This window comes from Labeo rohita, chromosome 9 (genome assembly GCF_022985175.1).
Source record: "Labeo rohita strain BAU-BD-2019 chromosome 9, IGBB_LRoh.1.0, whole genome shotgun sequence".
In the NCBI taxonomy this organism is placed as follows: Eukaryota; Metazoa; Chordata; class Actinopteri; order Cypriniformes; family Cyprinidae; genus Labeo; species Labeo rohita.
This window is the reverse complement of record NC_066877.1, coordinates 8,843,481-8,864,573: the sequence shown is the minus strand read 5'-3', so window position 1 is coordinate 8,864,573 and position 21,093 is coordinate 8,843,481. Positions and strand designations below refer to the sequence as shown.

The 21,093-nt window shown below is 34.2% G+C and overlaps 1 protein-coding gene across 1 annotated transcript in view; it reads left to right on the top strand.

Annotated features, from left to right (window-relative positions):
• Positions 1-5,933: 5,933 nt before the first annotated feature.
• Positions 5,934-21,093, top strand: part of myo16 (myosin XVI) — a 246,434-nt gene continuing 231,274 nt past the window's right edge. Inside the window, exon 1 of the mRNA XM_051118727.1 lies at positions 5,934-6,259. The gene's annotated coding sequence lies outside the window, so the exon portion shown is untranslated. The remainder of the gene's footprint in view (positions 6,260-21,093) is intronic.

Here is a 21,093-nt window from a genome sequence, read left to right as displayed (position 1 = left end):
ATGTTTTGATATGTGTATATATTTGAGCAATAAGCTATACATTGAAATATAATAGATTTTTGTTGTTGTTGTTGTTGTTTGTTTATTCGTGCATACTATACATGCATATTACTTTTTTGTTTCTTTAACAAAAATACATAGTACAATATTGCACATAATAATCCAATGCCAGCGTCATGCACAAAACTCTCACATGTACAGTAATTTGTTTCATTCATACTCTCACACAGACAGTCCACAAGCAAGACTTAAGGGTAATAGAATTTACGAAGTTCCAGGAAATCGCTGTAGGCATCCAGCTATTGGTGTAGATGAGTAAAATGCAGAAAGAAATGTTTATCTATTAAACATGAAGACATGTGACACACGATTCCAGCAGACAGTTTATGGTTTATCTATGTTCTTCCAAGTCATCTCAGGTATTTTACTAAGGATGTGTATTTATATGGTAATGCTAATCAACATAACGTTTATCACTGTAAAGAACACTATAAAATAATATAATCTCTGCCTCATTCTGTGAATCAGTTCACAGATTTAAGTTATTTAAAACACTCACTCATCATTATTCTCACCAAAAACTTTGGTATTGTACTAAAAAAAAAATTAGTCTCTTCTATTTAGTGTAGGGCTGTCACGATTTCTCTGTTGAAGTTGAGTTCTTGTTTTTTTAAAAATCCTCAACTTTAATTTTTTCATGTGGAGTAACGTTAGCCAGTAAAATACCGGGAGTGACACATCCCACAAGCGTGAAATATTATAATTTACAGAGATGTGAAGCGTCTCAAATTCCATTTCTGCATATTGCTGTGAGTTTGGGTTTATTATAACATTCATCTGGGAATGCAACATGCGCCATTTCATCAGGAGAATATATTAGTATCTTTCTCAATATGATAATTGTTCATCACAATTTCAAAATAAAAGCTGAAACACTCTATGTTCACTCGTTTTGATGTCCACACATTCAAGAAATTACAGTGACTGCAGTATTTCTTTCTTAAAGAAATGGCTAAATATTCTAAGATGAAGTGGACATTTGAACGAAATGTTGTTTAGTCAATATTAAAGGGTTAGTTCACCCAAAAATGAAAATTAGCCCATAATTTACTCACCCTCCAGACATCCTAGGTATATATGATTTCCTTCTTTCAGACAAATCCAATCAGTGCTATATTAATAATTTATCTTGGCATGTCCAAGCTTTACCATTGCATGGGAGGTGTTTCTCTTCATCAGTCCAAAACAAGTCCAATAAAGTGCATCCATCCATAATAAAAAGTGTTAACACAGCTCCGGGTATCTAGATATCTATATCTAATAATCACTTTAATATAGCTTGCACCGGCTGGTCGTATACCCAGAAGCAGCTCCGGGAAGATGGCATAGGACGTCGGCGATGCATATGCGCTGGTGAGTCTCGTGAAAACCAACTTTGGCTTACAGGAGCAAAGGAAGCAAAGTTTCCTTACTTTAACGAAAGAAAAACAGTGTCCTCTTGGTTTATATTGAAACCAAACATTTTCTTTTATAAAGCCTCGTTTTGAACTTCTGATTCGTGACCGTTGTTTTGTTTTGATCTCTCTATGGAGTGTTCGCGTTCATTACTATTGCTCGGTGAATGCGCAATGCCAATGTATTAACTCATCCGCCTGGATCTGCTTCTGGCTACATTAAAGTGATTCTTACATTTTAAATATGGATATTTTTCCTACAAAAACACATCTATTCACTACAGGAGGCCTTTATTCCAAGTACTCGATTAATCGTTAGAATAATCATCTGATTGCTTGATTACCAAAATAATCGTTAGTAAAAGCTCTAGTTTAGTGTTCTTTTTGTATGGTCATGGTTTGTTTGTTTGTTTATATTTTTCAAGATTTCTGTGTATATCACAATATATCAGTATCGTTAATTTTTGTGGCCACGATGATCGTATAGTGAAAAATCTGATATCATGACAGCCCTGGACTATTATGTACTGAATGAAAAACATACTGAACAAAAAAGAAGCAGTGAACGCTTCATGTGCTGACTATGTGTTTTTTATATTTATTATTATTATTATTATTATTATTATTTACATTTCATGTCCCTGTTGTGAAAGGAGTACATATTTAAGCAATAAGCTATATACATTATTATTATTTTTATTATTATTATGTGAACCACCTTATAATCTCTTGTGGCATGTACTTTGAATGTACCCAACAAATCTAAATAATGAGGATGAATAATATATTAAAATAATTTATTTTCAATAGTTAGCAAAGCAAAAGCAAACTCACTTGTCACCACACTTGTCCAGGGAACTCATAGTGATAATAATGAGAATGAGTGGGTGATGAAAGAGAGGAAGGGTTATTTCACATAATGAATGCTCTAATAGGGTGGGTGTCGATGTACTCTTAGCTAAAAGCACAGCGTGTATTACTCAGGTCATTACTGACCATGACCTGTTGAAATAATGAAGGTCATTCAGCAAACAGCAGAAGACAGAACACAAGGAAGCATTTTGGAAATTAAAATTGTCCTTAATCTTTTGAGGTAATGTAAGGTTTTTCCAGTTTTATATGTATAATGCAGTGTGGAGTGAACAGTGTGCTATAGTGTATAAGGAGTTAGTATTTCATTCTGAACATGGCCATACATGCACATTAGCTTTTTTTATTTCTAAGGGTCAAAGACGGGTGGCAAATGACTTTAGAATATTTATTCTATTCTAACCTTTCTAACTGAGAATAAAGATTAAAATGTTAAAATGTATGACATACACACTTAAAATACAATATTAAATGCTGTAAAGTAACAAATGTCATCATAAGTCAGAATGGTTTTATGTGGTATAAAGTGCCGTATTTGCTGCCCATAGAAAATATGTGATATTTCAATTTATTTTGAGGCGTATTATCTACACAGATGACATTATTATCTTAGTTCAGTGTTAAAGAGATTGACAAATTTTATAGTCAATCATTTAGGAATTTTGTGTTATATTTTAAGCCAAGTTGAAGCAGGCAAAAAGCAGAGCTGTAACAGCTGGAGAACGGGAGTGAGATCTCTGGGAATGAGAAGGCAGCATCTGTGCTGATCAAGCTCATCCTGGTGTTAATTCAGAAAGAATTTTAGAAAAGTGCAGTCGGCTGGAGAAGTGGAAATGGTACAAATGGATTTCTTTTTATTTTATATTCCTTTTTATAATGGTTTCACGCTGTCAGCAGCCAAAAACTCATTACACAAAGTAAAAAATAGTGTCATAGGTTTGCTGTCATTGCAAGTGATTACAAGCATATACTCTTGCTTTATTTATTTATTTGTTTGCTTGTGTGCTTGGTCATAGTTTTCTGTTTGTAATTTAATTTATTGATTCATTGGCTTGTTTGTTTGCTTAGTGGTCATAGTTTTTGTAAATGTATTTATTTATGTATTGCGTATATATATGTGGTTTACTTTTGTTCTATTTTTGTTTCGTTGGTTGTTTTATTTTTTTAAATATATTGTTTATTGTTCATAGTTTTCTTTTTGTAAATTAATTTAATTGTTGTTCATAATTTTCATTTTGTGCATTTTGTTTATTGCTCATAGTTTTGTAATTTAATATATTTCTTCATTTATTTGCTTGTTTGTTATAGTTTAATTGATTTCTTTGCTTGGTTTCTTGTTTATTTCATTTGTTTGATAGTAACACTTTATTTTACGGTTTCTTAACTAGCTGCTTATTAGCATGAATATTACTAGAATATTAGTCATTTATTAGTACTAATTAAGCACATATTAATGCCTTATTCTACATGACCTTATTCTACATCCCTAATCCTACCCAGTACCTAAACTTAACAACTACCTTACTAACTATTAATATGCAGCAAATTAGGCATTTATTGAGGGAAAAGTCATAGTTATAGTGAATAAGTGTACCCTATTCTAAAGTGTTCCAATAGTTTTTTGTGAATTTATTTATGCATTGCATTTATTTTTATGTAAATGTGTTCTATTTTTATGTTTGTTTGTTTGGTTTCTTTTTGTAAATATATCTATTTGTTTGTTGTTCATAATTTTCTTTTGTTAAATTTTTTTTCTTTGTTTGTTTGTTCATTGTTCACAGTTTTCTCTTTGGAATTTAATGTATTTATTAATTTTATTTGCTTGTTTGTTTATAGTTTTCTTATTGCATATTTGATTGTTTTATTTTGGAATTGTATTTATTTGTTTGCCTGCTTTTTGTTTTGTTTAATGTTTATAGATAGCCTATTTATTTATTTATTTATAGTTTTCTGTTTGTAATTTTATTTATTTATTATTTGTTTGTTTATTGTTCATAGTTTTCTTTTGTAATTTATTTATTGATTTCTTTTCTAGCTTTTTGTTTGCTTTTTTGTGTAACGTTCATAGCTTGTTTATTTATTTATTTATTTATTTGCTTATAGTTTTTTGTTTGTAATTTAATTAATTAATTTATGTATTTATTTGTTTGTTTGTTTGTTTGTTTATTGGTAATAGTTTCCTTGTGAATTTATTTATGCATTGCATTTATTTTATGTACTTTTGGTCTATTTCATTTGTTTGTTTGTTTGATTGTTTGGTTGGTTGGTTGGTTGGTTGGTTGGTTGTGGTTAAAGTTTTCTTTTTGTAATTATATTGTTTATTGTTCTTAGTTTTCTTTTTGTAAATGTATTTATTTGTTTGTTGTTCATAATTTTCTTTTTGTTAATTCATAGTATGTTCATATTTTTATTTTGTCATTTTATTTATTTGTTTACTTGCTTGCTTTTTTTTTGTTTTAATGTTCATAGCTTGTTTGTTTGTTTGGCCATAGTCTTCTGTTTGTAATTTTGTTTGTTTGTTTATTTATAATAGGTTTTTGTTTGTTTTGTTTTAGATAAATAGCTTATTTATTTATTTATTTATTTATGCATTAATTAAATTGGTTCATTTGTTTATTAATAATATTATTGTTTGTTTAATGTTCATAGCTTGCTTATTTATTTATGCATTTGTTTGTTTGTTTGGCCACAGTTTTCTGTTTGTAATTTATTTTTTATTTTTATTTTTTTGTTTGTTTGTTTATTGATCTTTTTTGTGAATTTATTTATTTATATATTGCATATGTATTTGTATGTACTTTTGATCTATTTTTATTTGTTTGTTTGGTTGCTTGTTGTTCATAGTTTTGTACATATTTTTTTTTTATTGTTCATAGTAAGGTTTATTGTTCTTTTTGTAATTTGTAATGTTTGTTGTTCAGTTTTCTTTTTGTAATTTCCTTTTTTCATATTTGTTTGTTCATGGTGTATTCTATAATTGTATTTTTATTTCTTTTTTGTTCAGATTACATGACTTTTTATTTTATTTTATTTTATTTTATTTTATGTTATGTTATGTTATTTTATTTTATTTTGTTTTGTTTTGTTTTGTTTTGTTTTGTTTTGTAGTAATGTACGTAGTAACCTACAACTCACCACTGGATAAACTACTGGTAAAATGATCATTTTGATAATGGTCATTGGGTAAAAAAAAAAAAAAAGGTAATTTTCCCAACTTTTTGTGGGAATTCAAAACTTTCTTGCTCACTCCCATCGCTTCTCTATCTTTTTGTCAGTGTAGAAGGGTGAAGTGTCTTTGTTATGCAGATGGTGAGCAGCAACAGTCCTGTGAACGTTACAACTAAACTTAGACTGCTATATTATACACCAGCCTACAGGTAATCTCTCCCATCCTGTCCTGTTTGTTTGCTAACTGAATTACATATTTTGTATATACTGTATATTTGTACATGTTAGACATTTCAGCACCCCCTCGTCCCTCGTTCCCCCTCCCCCTCCACAGTTTCATGGCCAGCAGAAGTCCTGTGTCACTGTTTCAGAGCAGCTGCTCTTTACTAAGCAGATGTAATCAGAGATTTGGAGTGTCTGTCGTTCTCAGTTCGTCTGCAGTCTAGCACACAGCTCTGTTATGATCAATGTGCTTTTCTTTTTTAATACAGGCTCATTCTCATCAAATTGGATTCCATTGTGACTCCTCCCTCTCTCCCTCTGTCTCTCTTTTTTCTGATACGGCTCGCTCAATCGGATGAGTTAGTTGTGGAAGACACCAGCCCATGGGAGCTGTGTGGAGTGGAAGCAGCTTAGTAAATCACAGAGCTCTCTGTGCATCAGACATACAAAGAGAGCGGGAAACTGTGATCATTTGAGGTGTCTAAAGCAATGTAGAAGATCTGGATTATACAAACTGCAAGAGATGAACAGATCAGGACTATGAGGTGAGTGTGTGTTTCACTGTGTTTATGTTGCTATACTTGGGGACAGAAGTATCCACACTCACAAGTTCGTGGACAAAACTGGACATAGTAGAAGAAGTGGTTCTTACGTGAAATGGTTTACGGTTATTCTGAAAATGCAAATACCTTCAGGACTTGGGTTAGGGTTTGAGTTAAGGTTAGTCTGTTACTCAGGGTTATAATTAAGACTTAATTAACTTAAAAAAAAAGTTAAAAATTTGATGTGTGTTATATCCTTTATAGTCAATATAATTTTATATGTCTATATTCTGTACCATTCAAAAATTTGAGGTTTGTACAATCTAAAAATGCTGGATTGTTTTACCCCACTTTGGGTCAAATATATACTAACCCAACCTGTTGGGTTAGTCCATATTTATGGAAGCCAGTGAATAAAAAAAAAATAAAAAAAGAAGGTTATTGTGACTTTTTATCCCACAATTGGGACTTTTTTATCAGAATTGTGAGATATAAACTTGCAATTGCGAGTTATAAAGTCAGAATTGCATGATATGAACTCGAAATTGTGAGAAAAAGTCAGAATTGTGAGATAAAAAGTCAGAATTGTGTGATATGAACTCCCAATTGAGAATTAAGTTAGAATTGTGAGATATAAACTTGCAATTCTATGAACATATCATTCTTTTTCTCCTCAGAACTGGACTTTATAACTTGCAATTGTAAGTTTATATCTCACAATTCTGAGAAAAGTCTGAATTGCAACATACAAACTCACAATTGCAAGAAAAATAGTCAGAATTGTGAGTTTATAACACGCAATTCTGACTTTATAACTCTACGTTTATATCTCACAACTCGGAGAAAAAAAAAGTTAGAATTGCAAGATCACAATGGAGAGTTTGTATCTCGTAATTCTGACTTTATTTCTCACAATTTTTAACTCATATTCCGCAATTCTGACTTTATATCTCACAATTCTGAGAGAAAAAAAATCTGAATTGCGAGTTTATATGACGCAGTTGTGAGGGAAAAAAGTTCGAACTGTGAGATAAAAGGTCGATAAAATGGGCTTCCATACATATTTGACCCAAAGTTGGGCTAAAACAACCTAGCTTTTTTTTTATTTTTTTTGAGTGTATTGTTTTTTTTTTATGTTTTTGAAAAGTAGTTTCTTATGCTCACCAAGGCTGCCTTTATTTGATTAAAAATGAATAAATAAAATTGTGAAATATTATTACAGTTTAAAATGTAAATGTTCAATTCAACTATTTTCTATTTAATGTTTTAAAATGTAATTTATTTTTGTGACGCCAAAGCTGAATTTTCAGCAGCAATCACTCCCATCTTTAGTGTCAGTTCTTCATGTTATTATCAATGTTTTTTTTATTTCTTCAGGTTTCTTTGAAATAGATATGCAATATTAAAATCATCAGTTTGATGCATAATGTATTAATTTCTTTTAAAACCTTTAGATGTCCTTATATGAAAAAACGCAATAAAATAAAACAAATAACTTTTTTTTTTTTTTTTTTTTAGGTTTCTTTTAGGGATATGGTTATGGTCAGAATTGCAAGTTTATATCATGCAATTCTGACTTTATAACTCACATTTACGAGGTTATATTTTACAATTTTGTAAAAAAAAGGTCTGAATTACAAGTTTATATCATGCAATTCTTAAAAGTTTATATCATGCGAAAGGCAAAAAAAGTCTGAATTGTGAGATAAAAAAGTTGCAATAACCTTTTTTTTATTTATCTTTTATTCAGTGGTGGAAATGGCCTTCCATACCATTTAGATAGCTTTCCTTTTCACTATTCATTTTTAGAATTTTGATAAGATTTTTGGCTGAATTTGGGTGGTTGAGTTTTGTGGAAGCACTGTGATGTTTGTCCTGTCTGAGGGGTCCTCAGGTCACCCCTCCATATGCTGACAGTGTCCACAGGGACAATAAGTGAATGCAAGCAGAGCTTAGCTTAGCCCTATTTGTCTTTAGTTGGTTAGGTATGACAAGTATAAATAATATATCTCATATTTAATTATATTCTTTGAGTCCTTATGGCTGCTGACCTTCATTAATAACAGTATTAAGATGTAAAATAGTATATTGTCTTGACTGCTGGCGCAAATTGAACGTGTTGACGTGCTACCTGTTACTTTTCTCATCGCTGGTCAGACCACACCAGTCACAGTGGTTTATGATTACAAATTCTCACTTTATAGTCTCTTCTATGTTAGATTTGCATTGATTCACATACTGTACCTTTAGTGAAAAACAGCAACATTTTGGTGTTTCGTATCCGTAAACATTAAACATGAAATCAGCTATATTTGATGAAAGAATTGTGAGCAACTAAGATATGCTAATGTCTAGCAGTTGTTATTACATTGGTGTCGACAGAGGCGGTGTGTTTTGTTTATGCTCATTAAGCCGCTGCGTACTAACAGCGTTCTCTCTCTGGAGCGTAATGTTTCCTCTGGACCGCAGCGCTGATGGGAGCAACTGTATGGTGGAGACAAACAGTATTAAAGTTTGCAAATGATTCAAGACTAGTTCTCTGTTTTATGGTTTTCTAGCACCTCAGATGAACAGTCTGTAAACAGTTGAAACTGCTGACACTGCATTAATAGGTAGCAGTTCAAACTGTGTTATAGAACATAATTTCTCTAGATAATATACTACATTCAAAATGGATTGAAGAGTGATGAGCACATTTAGCAGCAGCGTGTACCTGGTTTAAGAGTGTGTCACTAAATATTCAGCCTCCACGCAGAGGAAATGCTCTCAGAATGCAGCATTCTGGTGTACTAAAGTAGGTCAGGAGTAATTGTGCGTGTGGTATCACGGGTGGTGGTGGTAGAAAGGCAATATCAGTGAGTGATGGTTTCTACACATGCCTTCAAACTGAAAATCTGGAGGGCCTGGAACAAATCCACCACATTAACCTGATTTAGAGGGTCGCTTGCAACTAATGCAAGCCTCTTTTTTCAGGTCTCACACTCTCTCATTTGCTTTCCACATCGTCACATAAACAGTGTGAGTATAGCTGTCAAATCGTTCATCGTGATGATCATATAACATTTGGATGTGTGTATGTTTGAGTGGAACATCTCAACAGGGTCAGTGGATATTCAATACTGTATACTACTACCAAAAAATAAATAAATACTGCATACTACTACCAAATATATATATAAACTGGCTCTTTTTAGTCGGTTTTCATCTACTTGGCTTTTTACTGATAAATATGTGTGTGACAAAGTAAAAATGCCTTGAAAAAAAATTGGTAAATTATCGGTCTGCAGTTTCCATCCAACTGACCTTTTGCATAATGGCTGATGCAATTACATCATTCTTTAAAAAAATAAATTGTCATATTAGTTATGGTGTATTGCAATAGAAATCCACATAATTTTGTAAACAACATAATTTCTGTATCTTTCACATCCTCAGTTACTGAGAAACAGCACTTTAATGGGAACAGCATGTGTACTTCTGTCATACGACACCACATTTATTTGCTTTAAATGCTTTTTTTTCTTGATTTTAAAGTAGATTAAAAAGATTAAAAGAAACAAAAGACTGTGCGAACACGTAGCAATTTTTATAAGTCATATTTTTAACATTTATTTTAAATAATTTGTTAATATATATATATATATATATATATATATATTTTATTTATTTATTACATGTCCTTCAGCTATATTGGTCAACGTTTTGAGACACTACACCTATTTTTAAACCTCAACTGTGGTCTCATCTTCATATTATGATCTGTAGATTTTTATTCCTTCTGGAGCATCAGTGAGTGTTTGAACCTTCTGTAATAGTTGCATATGAGTCCCTAAGTTGTCCTCAATGTGAAAAGATGGATCTCAAAATCATACAGTCATTGTTGGAAGGGCTCCAAATACACAAAAATGCTGAAAAACCACAAAATTTGTGGGACCTGAAGGATTTTTCTGAAGGACAGCAGGCAGTTTAACTGTTCAGGAAAAAAGGGGACTTATGAAAAAACTATCACTAAAAATAAATAAATAAATAAATAAAACAGCTGTGGATCATTCAGGTAACAACACAGTATTAAGAATCAAATCTAAGTAAACTTTTAAACAGGGTCTTTTTATATATATATAAATTCTACTACAAATATTTTTTTTGCTCTTCTGAACTGTAAATGCCTTTTATCCCTCTTGTTTTGATAAAATAATTAACATTTTGCAGATTCTGCAAGGTGTATGTAAACTTTTGACTTCAACTGTATATATGTTTTTGCACCATTTTTTACAATGTTTTACATTTTGTCTCTTAAATTACTTTTTTAAATTTATAGTTAATAATGATGTCTTCAAAATATAATGTTAAATGACTATAATTACAACTTAATGCACAAAAATGTAACAGAAGTTGCTAATGTTGGGCTTGAAATTCACATCTTAAAGGGATAGTTCATCCAAAAATGAAAATTCTGTCATTAATTACTCATTCTCATGTCATTCAAAACCCATAAGACTTTTGTTCGTCTTCGGAACACAAATTAAGATATCTGTGAGCTTTCTGACCCTGCGTAGTTTTTGGAACAGCATGAGGGTGAGTAATTAATGACAACATTTTCATTTGTGGGTGAACTATCCCTTTAAGGAAAATAACTGTTATCACTCATGTGTGCAAACAATATCTTGTGGACAGAGACAATCATCTTATTAGTATTTTCCCCCCGTTTCACAATACCTTTTCTCCTCCATCTCTGTATCAGCTAAGGCATCTGAGACGCCATGACAGTCTAATCGAATTCTCTCCCTCCTCCCTGCAATCGCCTGTGGAGGAATATGTTTCTCTGAAGTTATCAGAAGACTGATATCTTCCTCTCTTTCTCCAAGCCATTTTCTTTCACATCTTTCCTCAGTAATCCATAAACAGCGGCTGTTTGGAGACCTGTTGTTAGTTTAGACTTTAACTCATGTTTACAGTCTGGGCTTGTTTTCCCTGGTCAACTGTTGAGTTGTTTTTCAATAATGGTATATTTATGGTATCTTTTGGATAAAGTGTCTGCACAATGAATACACGTAAAGTGTAATTGTATTAACATAATTCAAGCAGAGAGCTTAGAACAGACTAAGGGTCTCTGCTTTCTCTCTTTCTTTCTGAAATGGTCAGAAAGCAGAGATTGAGTGATGGATGGATACTCAAGAGATTACAAACTTGAGAGAAATATGAGGATTTTCTTACAGATTATGCTAGCTGAAGGAGGGAAATGTGCAGCTTAATTGCTCTGAATTAGCATTTTGTATCTGAGAAATGGGTTTAAACTGATAGTGCGATCAGAAAAAAATGTTTGCAATCTTGAGAATGCTTCAGGAGTTTGGCCATTTGTTACATTCCTGACATGGCACACACAGATACATTCACAGAGGCACAGTAATAAGCCCTGCTTGGGCTGCTTTCTATTATTGGGCTCCTGGGTTGAGTAGATCGGCTTACTCTGTTTCCTGTTGGGCTCCTGGTGCATTTCCAAACTTACAGATCCATCTCAGCTTCTTTCAGTCAGTCCTTTCAGTCAGCAGATGATTGGACAGCAGGGTAAATGCAAGCAACAATTCATTTTGAGCATCATAGTATAGTAAAAACTTCATCAGTACCATTTATACTATTAATATAGTTTAAAAAAAAATTAATATGCTTGTACAAGGATGTGTTTCTAAAAGGACATTAACAGACATATACAAGCAGACTTACAGTTGAAGTCAAAAGTTTACATACACCTTGCAGAATCTGCACAATGTTAATTATTTTACCAAAATAAGAGGGATCATACAAAATGCATGTTATTTTTTATTTAGTACTGACCTGAATAAGAATAAGGTGTTTACATACAGTGCTCCAGGGAAACACAATGCATTAAGAGCCGGAGTCAGGGAAAATGTAACTTATTTTGTCTTCTGGGAAAGATGTAAGTATCTTCTGTAGTTCTGAAGGGCAGCACTAAATGAAAAAATATGATATTTAGGCAAAATAAGAAAAATGTACACATCTTCATTCTGTTCAAGAGTTTTCACCCCCAGGCTCTTAATGCATCGTGTTTTCTGCATCGTTTTTCCTTCTGGAGCATCAGTGAGCATTTGAACTTTCAGTAATAGTTGCATGTGAGTCCCTCTCATTGTCCTCACTGTGAAAAGATGGATCTCAAAATCACGCAGTCATTGTTGGAAAGGGTTCAAATACACAAAAATGCTGAAAAATCAAAGAATTTATGGGACCGAAGGATTTTTCTTAAGAACCCTGGGTAGTTTAACTGCTCAGGACAAACAAGGGACTCTCACCTAACCAACTATCACCAAAAAAAAAATAAAAATAAACAAAAACAACCACAACAACAACAACAATAACAACAAAAAACAGCTGTGGATCATTCAGGTAAAAACAAGAATCAAGCATATGTAAACTTTTGAAGGGGGTCATTTTTATAAATGTAACATTATTTTCTCTTGTTTTCTCTTATTCTTTCTTTTTTTATATCTAAACATCTTTTATGTGAAATATCGTATTCATGTCAGTACTAAATAAAAATAAACATTTTGTATGATCCCCTTATTTTGGTAAAACAATTAACATTGTGCAGATTCTGAAAGGAGGATGTAAACTTTTGACCTCAACTGTATATAACTAATATGGTTTCCATTACAACAAATTATGAGTTTAAAACATATTCTTTATTTTAAGATATAGGCTATATGGAGATGTGAAAATGTATTGCATAGCAGGAATGACCTTGATATTGATATTACAGTCTATGCCTATAGGCCAACTTTTAATATAAAGGGACACAAATATAAAAACTTTCAAATATTTTGAAAGTTTTTTGCCTGTACAATAATAGTCTGTGGTCTAATGTTGTTTGCTTCCCAACATTCAACTTAAAAATATCTAAAAGTTTGGAACAACATGAGGGTGAGTAAATTTGACTGAATTTTAATTTTGTGTAAAAATATCTCTTTAAATACAGAAGATTCATATTCTGAAAGCACATGTTGTTAGTCAAGGAGGCAGAGATATGTGTAAAAAAGCAGATTTCAGCTCCTCCAGAAGGTATGAGAGGATGGTCTCGGTTCACCTGTTCCTGGCAGGCGATAGGTGGCCTTGCTAACTCTATTTCCAATTCCAGGCTATAATTGGTGACTGTCTTGGCTGGGTAACAGTGTCAGGACTGACGTCTGGGCCCGTCTGGACATGCAGAGAGACTGAGAGAGGGTCATGTTTGTGTCAGGAGTGAAACAAGTTACTGAGTGTTGCATTAGGAGATACTTTTATCCACAGTGACGTACAGTACACATTACAAAGACAGTCTAGTTTAGCTCAAAATATGACACTTATTCAGAGACAGACTTTATTGAGTAACCAGACTTTTGACTGTTGGCATAACATCCAGGCCCTGGTATTAGTCACATGTGTAGAGCTCTTTACAGAAAATAAAAAAAATCTGTTGAAGAAGGAACCTACTTTTAGGTATTTTTTTGTGGAAATTACTAAATTAGTTGTGATTTGCATGAAGCTGTTTGGAAAGTTCTGGGTGCCAACGGGAGAGGTGTGTACAGTATGTGAGTGTGTGTGTGTGTGTGTGTGTGTAGAGGAGCTCTGGGAGCAGCTGGCAGGCTCTCGGGGCTTGGAATGGTATGCAACTATGGGCAGGTGCGCAGAGCAGATTGGCAGAAGTATCCTGCATCAGTGATTGTACACAGACGGTCCACAGAGCAGACAGCCCCCACACACACCCACATACATGCACACAGTTACAGCAACTTCATTTGTTTACACTTCTAGCAGTAAAACAATACCTGTAATATACACTACTGTTCATAGGGAACCCCGGGTATTAAGAACTGTTTGGCTAAATATTACATAAATAATGTCTTTTACTTAAATATATAGTAGAAAATCATGAAAGATTAACATTATTTTTAAAAAATCCACATCGTTTTATACATATTTTGGACTATGGGGGCGTCATTATTTGAATGATCTGAAATGGTTGCACTCTGAGAGCTACTGGCGTTACCTGTTGCTATTTTTACTGTGACACAACTCTGAAAATAAAATACTGATACGATGACTACAGCTACTGAAAGAGCTTGCAGGTAGTGATGGATATAAGCATAGGCTTAAACCAAATGCCGTACCATCGTTTTTTCCCCACAAGGAGTCTAAATGCCCCTGGATATTGAATGAAATCCACTCTGAGAAACTCCTTCAGTGTCTGCGGCGTCATGACAAGCGTCAGCATATTTACATCCTGCCAGGATGGCATCTAGCGTTTCTTGTCTCTGCCATTTGTAAGCTCATTGCCATTTGTCTCTGCCATTTGAATAGCCTCAAAAGCATCAGGGGTAAAGTGGAGAAAACAAAGACGTGAGTCTTTAGGAAGTTTTATTCGTCCACAGGCATCTTCCTGTCTTTTTGTCCCCTTCTTGTTGCTAGGAAAGCAGTGAAGACTTACATCACGTCTCTTGTTGGCCTTTGACTGAAAATTACAACCAAAAGCTGCACAATGTGTCATCATATCAGTATTTTATTTTCCAAGTAGGTCACCGAGTGCAACCATTTCACATCACCAAAATAATGGCTCCCCCATAGTCATGTGGATTTTTATATAACGTACATCTTTCATGGGTTTTCTACTACATATTTTAGTAAGAGACATCATTTACGTTATATTAAGCCATACAAGTCTTAATAACCGGGGATAATATTCCTTTTAAAAGTTTGAGGTCAGTAAGTTAAGGATGACCATATGTCCTCCTTTTCCTGGACATGCCCTGACTGGCATGTCCTGACATTGTTTTTCTTACTGACATGCTCCTCTCTACAATCCTCAGACATTATATCTACACAGTAAATGTACTCAAATTTATTTTGGTTTTACTGCTCTCTGTAGATCCCACCTACTTGTATACAATGATTGGTAGATTAGGCACAATGTCTGCTTGCTATTGGTCAAACTACTTGACAACAATATCAAAACCCAGACATTTTAGGCAATTTAAAAATCCTGACCTGAACATGCCCAGTAAAACAGGTACATATGGTGCAAAAAGTCTTCAAAGTCTTTGAAGGCTGCATACGTCATTGGGACAATCTCATTTAAGAAAAGTAACCGTTAAATTGTGAAGTAAAAAGAAATTACAGTATTTTACACCTCACAAGTAACAACAGTCCATTTTATTACCATCACTTTTCTTAAATAAGACAACCTTGATAACTTATGCATCCTACAAATGCGACCTCCAGAGGATGCAGCCTCCGAATTGAGACGCAGCTAATGTGCGTGCTTTGGTCTGATTGAGATGCTCACAGAGACATAGTTTTTATGATTTTTGTAAAGAATGGCTTAATTATAGAGGTCTCTAGGATATAAGAAAGTGTTTTAACATTAAAAAATACATGCTTCAACTTTAAATTAAACATAACAGAGTACGCCATTAAGTCTCATGAGTGATGCAAGAATAACCTCTGAGCATTACATCTTTTTCTCTGGGTACTTGTCTCAGGCTTAAATCAATTTCATTTTTAAGATAATAAGGTACATATTCCAGCTCACTGCAGCGTCTCTCTTGAGTTTAGTGATGGTTGGAGGAACGATGGGAATGGACAGAAAAAAAAGTGAGAGAAATTCAGAATGCCAGATGATGGTGGAATGAGAGGACAGCAGAGCTCTGGAAATGAGCTGAAGATGGAATATGTAATGAGAGAAAAGATGAAGAGAACAGCTCACGTCAGCTCTTAGAACTTACAGCAATGTGGGTGAAAGAGAAATATGAAGAACAAAGACACAAGGAATATGTTTGTGTGTGTGTGTGTATGTGTGTGTGAATGAAACAGATGGGTAGAGAGCAGAAGAGCCATATCTGACTGGATAAAGGGGGGATCAGGAGATTTGGGATGCGTCTGTCTTCTATACATGTTCATTGCATGTTGTGATCTGGCCAGGTCTGTGCGGCTCAACTGGAGAAGACCACTCGAGCCCAACACACATGCAGAGCAATGAACATTCACTGCTATGAAAGAACAGATGGTTAGTGGAAAGATAGTGACACAAAAGGCACAATCATATTCATATATTGTTTCTAGAGTCTTGCTCTTTCGTTCCCTTCATCTGTTTCTCCTTCTCTCTCACGCTCTCCAGGTGAGTGACATGTTAGATGTTATTCAGGCAATCAAACATTAAAGGAGTCACTCACCCATAAATGAAACAAAAGTCATTATTTACTCACCCTCAGGTCATTGTAAACCCATATGTTATTTCATTTCAACAGCAGACTGTTTTCATTCCCAATGCATCAAATAATGCAGTTTGTGTGTTTACCTGATGTGTGTTTCAATGCTTTCAGAAACCTGCCTTCAGGTTTCAATAGACTGAATTGAAGAACCTTTTTAGAATCTAAATGACCCCACCACTAAACTATTAAGAATAAATAAATAGATAAATAAATAAAATGGCAAGATCTTTTTGCTATGTGTTTTATTAGGGGCCAAGAATCAAAGATGCTTTAGTGTATTGTTGTGAATCTTATAGAATCGCTTGCGAGAAAGTTATGAAATTTGGCACACGGAGACAGGACAGTCTCATCATTAACCACAGCAAATTCGGAGTTTCTAACTCAAACTCTCTAGCGCCACCAACCGGCCAAATTTGCACTCATGTTTCTGCTAATAACTTTTGAACCATAAGGTCTAAAGCAAATTCATTTTCCTCTGATTCCTTGGTTCACATAAAGTTGGATGAATACCAAAAATTAAGTTATATCATCAAGGTGTTATTTATCGTATTTTATTTTATTTTATTTTTGCCATTTTTAATTTTCCAAAAAAAAAAAAAAAAAAAAAAAAACCTAGTTACAGTTCCAATTTTCACCAAAATTGGATTAGATCATTTTCAGAGCATTCCACCAAATAGTTATCAAAAATTGTATGTCAAACTATTTTCATAAAGCGTGTTAACAATTTTGATGAAGTTTGTGCAAAAATGAACATGGGGCTATATGTCCACAATGCTTTAGCAGATTCTGACCAAACTTGGTAAGTGTTATAACAAGCATGACCTGAGGGCACATGAATTGTTTTGGCACAGTGCCACCTACTGTTCAAAAAATATAAAAATGTATATTTTTGTTTATGTTTTCTTAACAGTTTGACCAGAAATCACAAGAGTGATCTCATTAGATTCAGAGTAGCATACCAATCAAACAATACCAAATTTTCCTATGTCAGCCATTTAGGGTGTGGACCATTTCAAATTTTGTAGTAAAAAGCACTTTAACATATTGTTATGAATCTTCTGAATCTTATAGATTTACTTTCAAGAAAGTTATGATATTTGGCACTTAAATAGAGGACAGTCTCATCATTAACCACAGCAAATTTTTGGTCTCTAACTCAGACTCTTCAGTGCCACTAAACAGCTAAATTTGCACTCATGTTTCTGCTAATAACTGTAAGGTCCAAAAGCAAACATTTTTTCCCCCTGATTCCTTGGTTCATACTAAGTTGAGTGAATACCAAAAATGAATTTCTATCGTCATGGTTTTTTTGCAATTTTGAATTTTCCAATCATGTTCAGAGCATTCTGGCAAAAAGTTATCAAAGGCTTTTTGATATATTGAACCATTTTTATAAAGTGGATTAACGATTTTGAAGAAGTTTGTGCAAAATTGGACATGAGACTATATCTCCACAACGCTTTAGCAGATTCTGACCAAACTTGGTATGTGTTATAACAAGCATGACCTGAGGGGACATGAATAGTTTCGGCACAGTGCCACCTACTGGTCAAAATATATAAAATATGTATATTTTTATGTTTTCTGAACAGTTTGACAAAAATCATAGTGATAGTGATCTCGTTAGATTTGGAGTAGCATTCTAAATCAAACAATACTAAATTTTCCAATGTCAGCCATTTTGAGCATGGACCAATTTTGTAGTAAAATGCTATATTTTTCTAACACTTCAACGTATTGTTACGAATCTTATGAATCTAATAGAATCGCTTGCAAGAAAGTTATGAAATTTGAACTTTCCAAAAACCTGCTTTTTCGAACTTGACCTCAACGGTTTGTCCAATTTTCACCAATTTTGGCTCAGATCATGTTCAGTGCATTCTGGCAAAAAGTTTTCAAAAGCGTTTTGATATATCAAACCATTTTCGTAAAGTGTGTTAACATGATACTATATCTCCACAACGTTTTAGTAGGCCAAACGTGGTATGTGTTATAACAAGCATGACCTGAGGGCACATGAAATGTTTTGGCACAAAACATATATTTTTGTTCATGTTTTCTGAACAGTTTGACCAAATATCATATGAGTGATCTAGTTAGATTCAGAGTAGCATACCAAATCAAACAATACCAAATTTTCCTATGTCATTTTAAGCATGGACCATTTCAAATTTTGTAGTAAAATGCTATATTTTTCAAACACTTTTAATGTATTTGTTATGAATCTCATGAATCTTATAGAATTGCTTGCAAGACAGTTATAAAATGTGAAACATGAATAGAGGCCTCATGATTAACCACAACAAATTTGGAGTCTCTAACTCAAACTCTCTAGTGCCACCAACACCAACAAATTTTTAATTTCTATGGTCAAGATTTTTTGCAATTTTGAATTTTCCTAAATTTTTATTTTTTCAAACTTGTCTTAGACAGTTTGTCCAATTTTCACCAAAATTGGCTAAGGTCATCTTCAGAGCATTCTGGCAAAAAGTTATCCAGAGTTTTTTGTAACTATTTAGTAAAGCACGAATTTGGCGAAAAGGACATGATGCTATATTTCCGCAATGCTTTTGTGGATTCTGACTGAACTTGATGTGTGTTATAACAAGCGTGACCTCAGGGCACCTAAGTAGTTTCGGCACAGCACTACCTGCTGGTCAAAAGATATAAACTATTGACATTTCTGCTTATAACTTCTGACCAGTTTGGCCAAAGGCCAAAAGATTTAAAATGGCATGCTGAATGCCTGAACAGTATTTATTTTCCTATGTTGGCTTTTTGGGCATCGGCCAATTTGAGTTTTGTAATAAAATTCTGTGTCACTGAATGGAGAGCTACCATATGATTCATACCACAACATATCTAGTCATAAAGGTATACCCCTGCCCTGCATGTAATTTCATGGAATTAATATTAATGTTGTAATCCCAAAGACTTTCCAATGAATAACTTTTAATTATTAAGTTTGTTCCTTACATAATGCTATAATATACCTGGAATATAGCGCATGAGTTGAATTGAATATACATATACTTTTATTGCTCTTTTTTGTATGTGCTATATGACTCACAGGAATAAAATATCCTATTCCTGTAGAACAGCTTTATCCTCAGAAAATGAGTTTCAGTGCGACAGAACTATCACTCTTCTCTTGTCATCTTATTCAGAGGGGGGATTTTGAAGAGATTGTAAGAATTTGTCTATGATCGCCCTCTCAATCTCGCCGCTTTTCAAAAAAGTACTGTAGCTAGAGTTTCTAATCTTCATGATGTGAAATGAAGTCCTCTCACCCTGTAGTGACATTTAATCTCATTGGTCAGTGAACTATCTGGTAATATAAAATGCATTAGCACGCTTGGAGAAAGTCTGTCATAATATGATGGAATATCCTTTTAGACCTGAAACAATAACAGAGATCTACGCTCACCTTTTCCAGTGCCGTCCCATGCGCAGCCATAACAAAAACAGCAGAGAAATCAATCCTGTCACATAACAGCGGGGCCAGAGATCAATGCATTCGCATGGGAGGGAGCGTGTCACTGCAACAAATCACAACACAAACCCTTATCGCACATCAGACACTGACAAGGAACGAGAGATGCTGGGAATTATATGATGAATGTGCTGATTAGATTTTATCGAGCTGCTTTTCACATACACTTACATTTGATGTGTGGCATTCACACATATTTTATTACTGGGTTCACATGTGTTGCTTGTTGTAGTACCTACTGTGAAACTACTGTGCATTTTTAGCTGTTATTCACGAGTTCGCCTGCCCATCCAGTCCTGATGGGCAATGGTAAACAAACTTGGGTTGCTGTCCTTAATGGAGGCTCGAACCAGAGGCTCGGCTTGAGCGCAGAGTTCGACCCCGCCCATTGCGATATTATCTAGAGGGAGAATAACAGAACCAGAGGAGGAGAAGGGGAGGTGGAGGGATGCCGGAAGAACGGAAGCTGGGACAGTGCAATGAGAGCTGCTTATATAGGCTTGTAATGATGATTGACAGGACTGAATAATTAGGCTCCTCCCGAACCTACGTTTGGAACTTCATTTCACAAGTTCGCCTGCCCATCCAGTCCTGATGGGCAATGGTAAACAAACTTGTCTTGCTGTCCTTAATGGAGGCACGAACCAGAGGCTCGGCTTGAGCGCAGAGTTCGACCCCCCAAAAAGTGCTTACAAGAGACAGCAAGCCGGGCAATCAACTGCGAGTAGTTTTGTGATACGAGTAGAGAAAACCTTTATTGATTCAATCTCTCCCCCCCAAGAATGTGCAGAATACATTTCCCTGTTGCTGCATTAGGGCAATATAAGGCAGGTGAAGGGCTAACAACTGAGATCGCTCCTGTAGGAGGGGGGTGGGAAAGCACTGCTGCGGCAGTGACATAAAGTAACATTTTCATTGGAAGAGAAATCTCTGCTCTAGCAAAATTGGAAGAAAATTTATATATGAAGATTAGTCAGGGCGCAGCAAGGGTGCTGCACAAAATCACTGCTGCGGCAGTGAGAAGTGAAATTTAGCATGACATCAGCTGCAAGGGAAGTGGGAGAGGTTATTGCTGTGGGCGTGAGAAA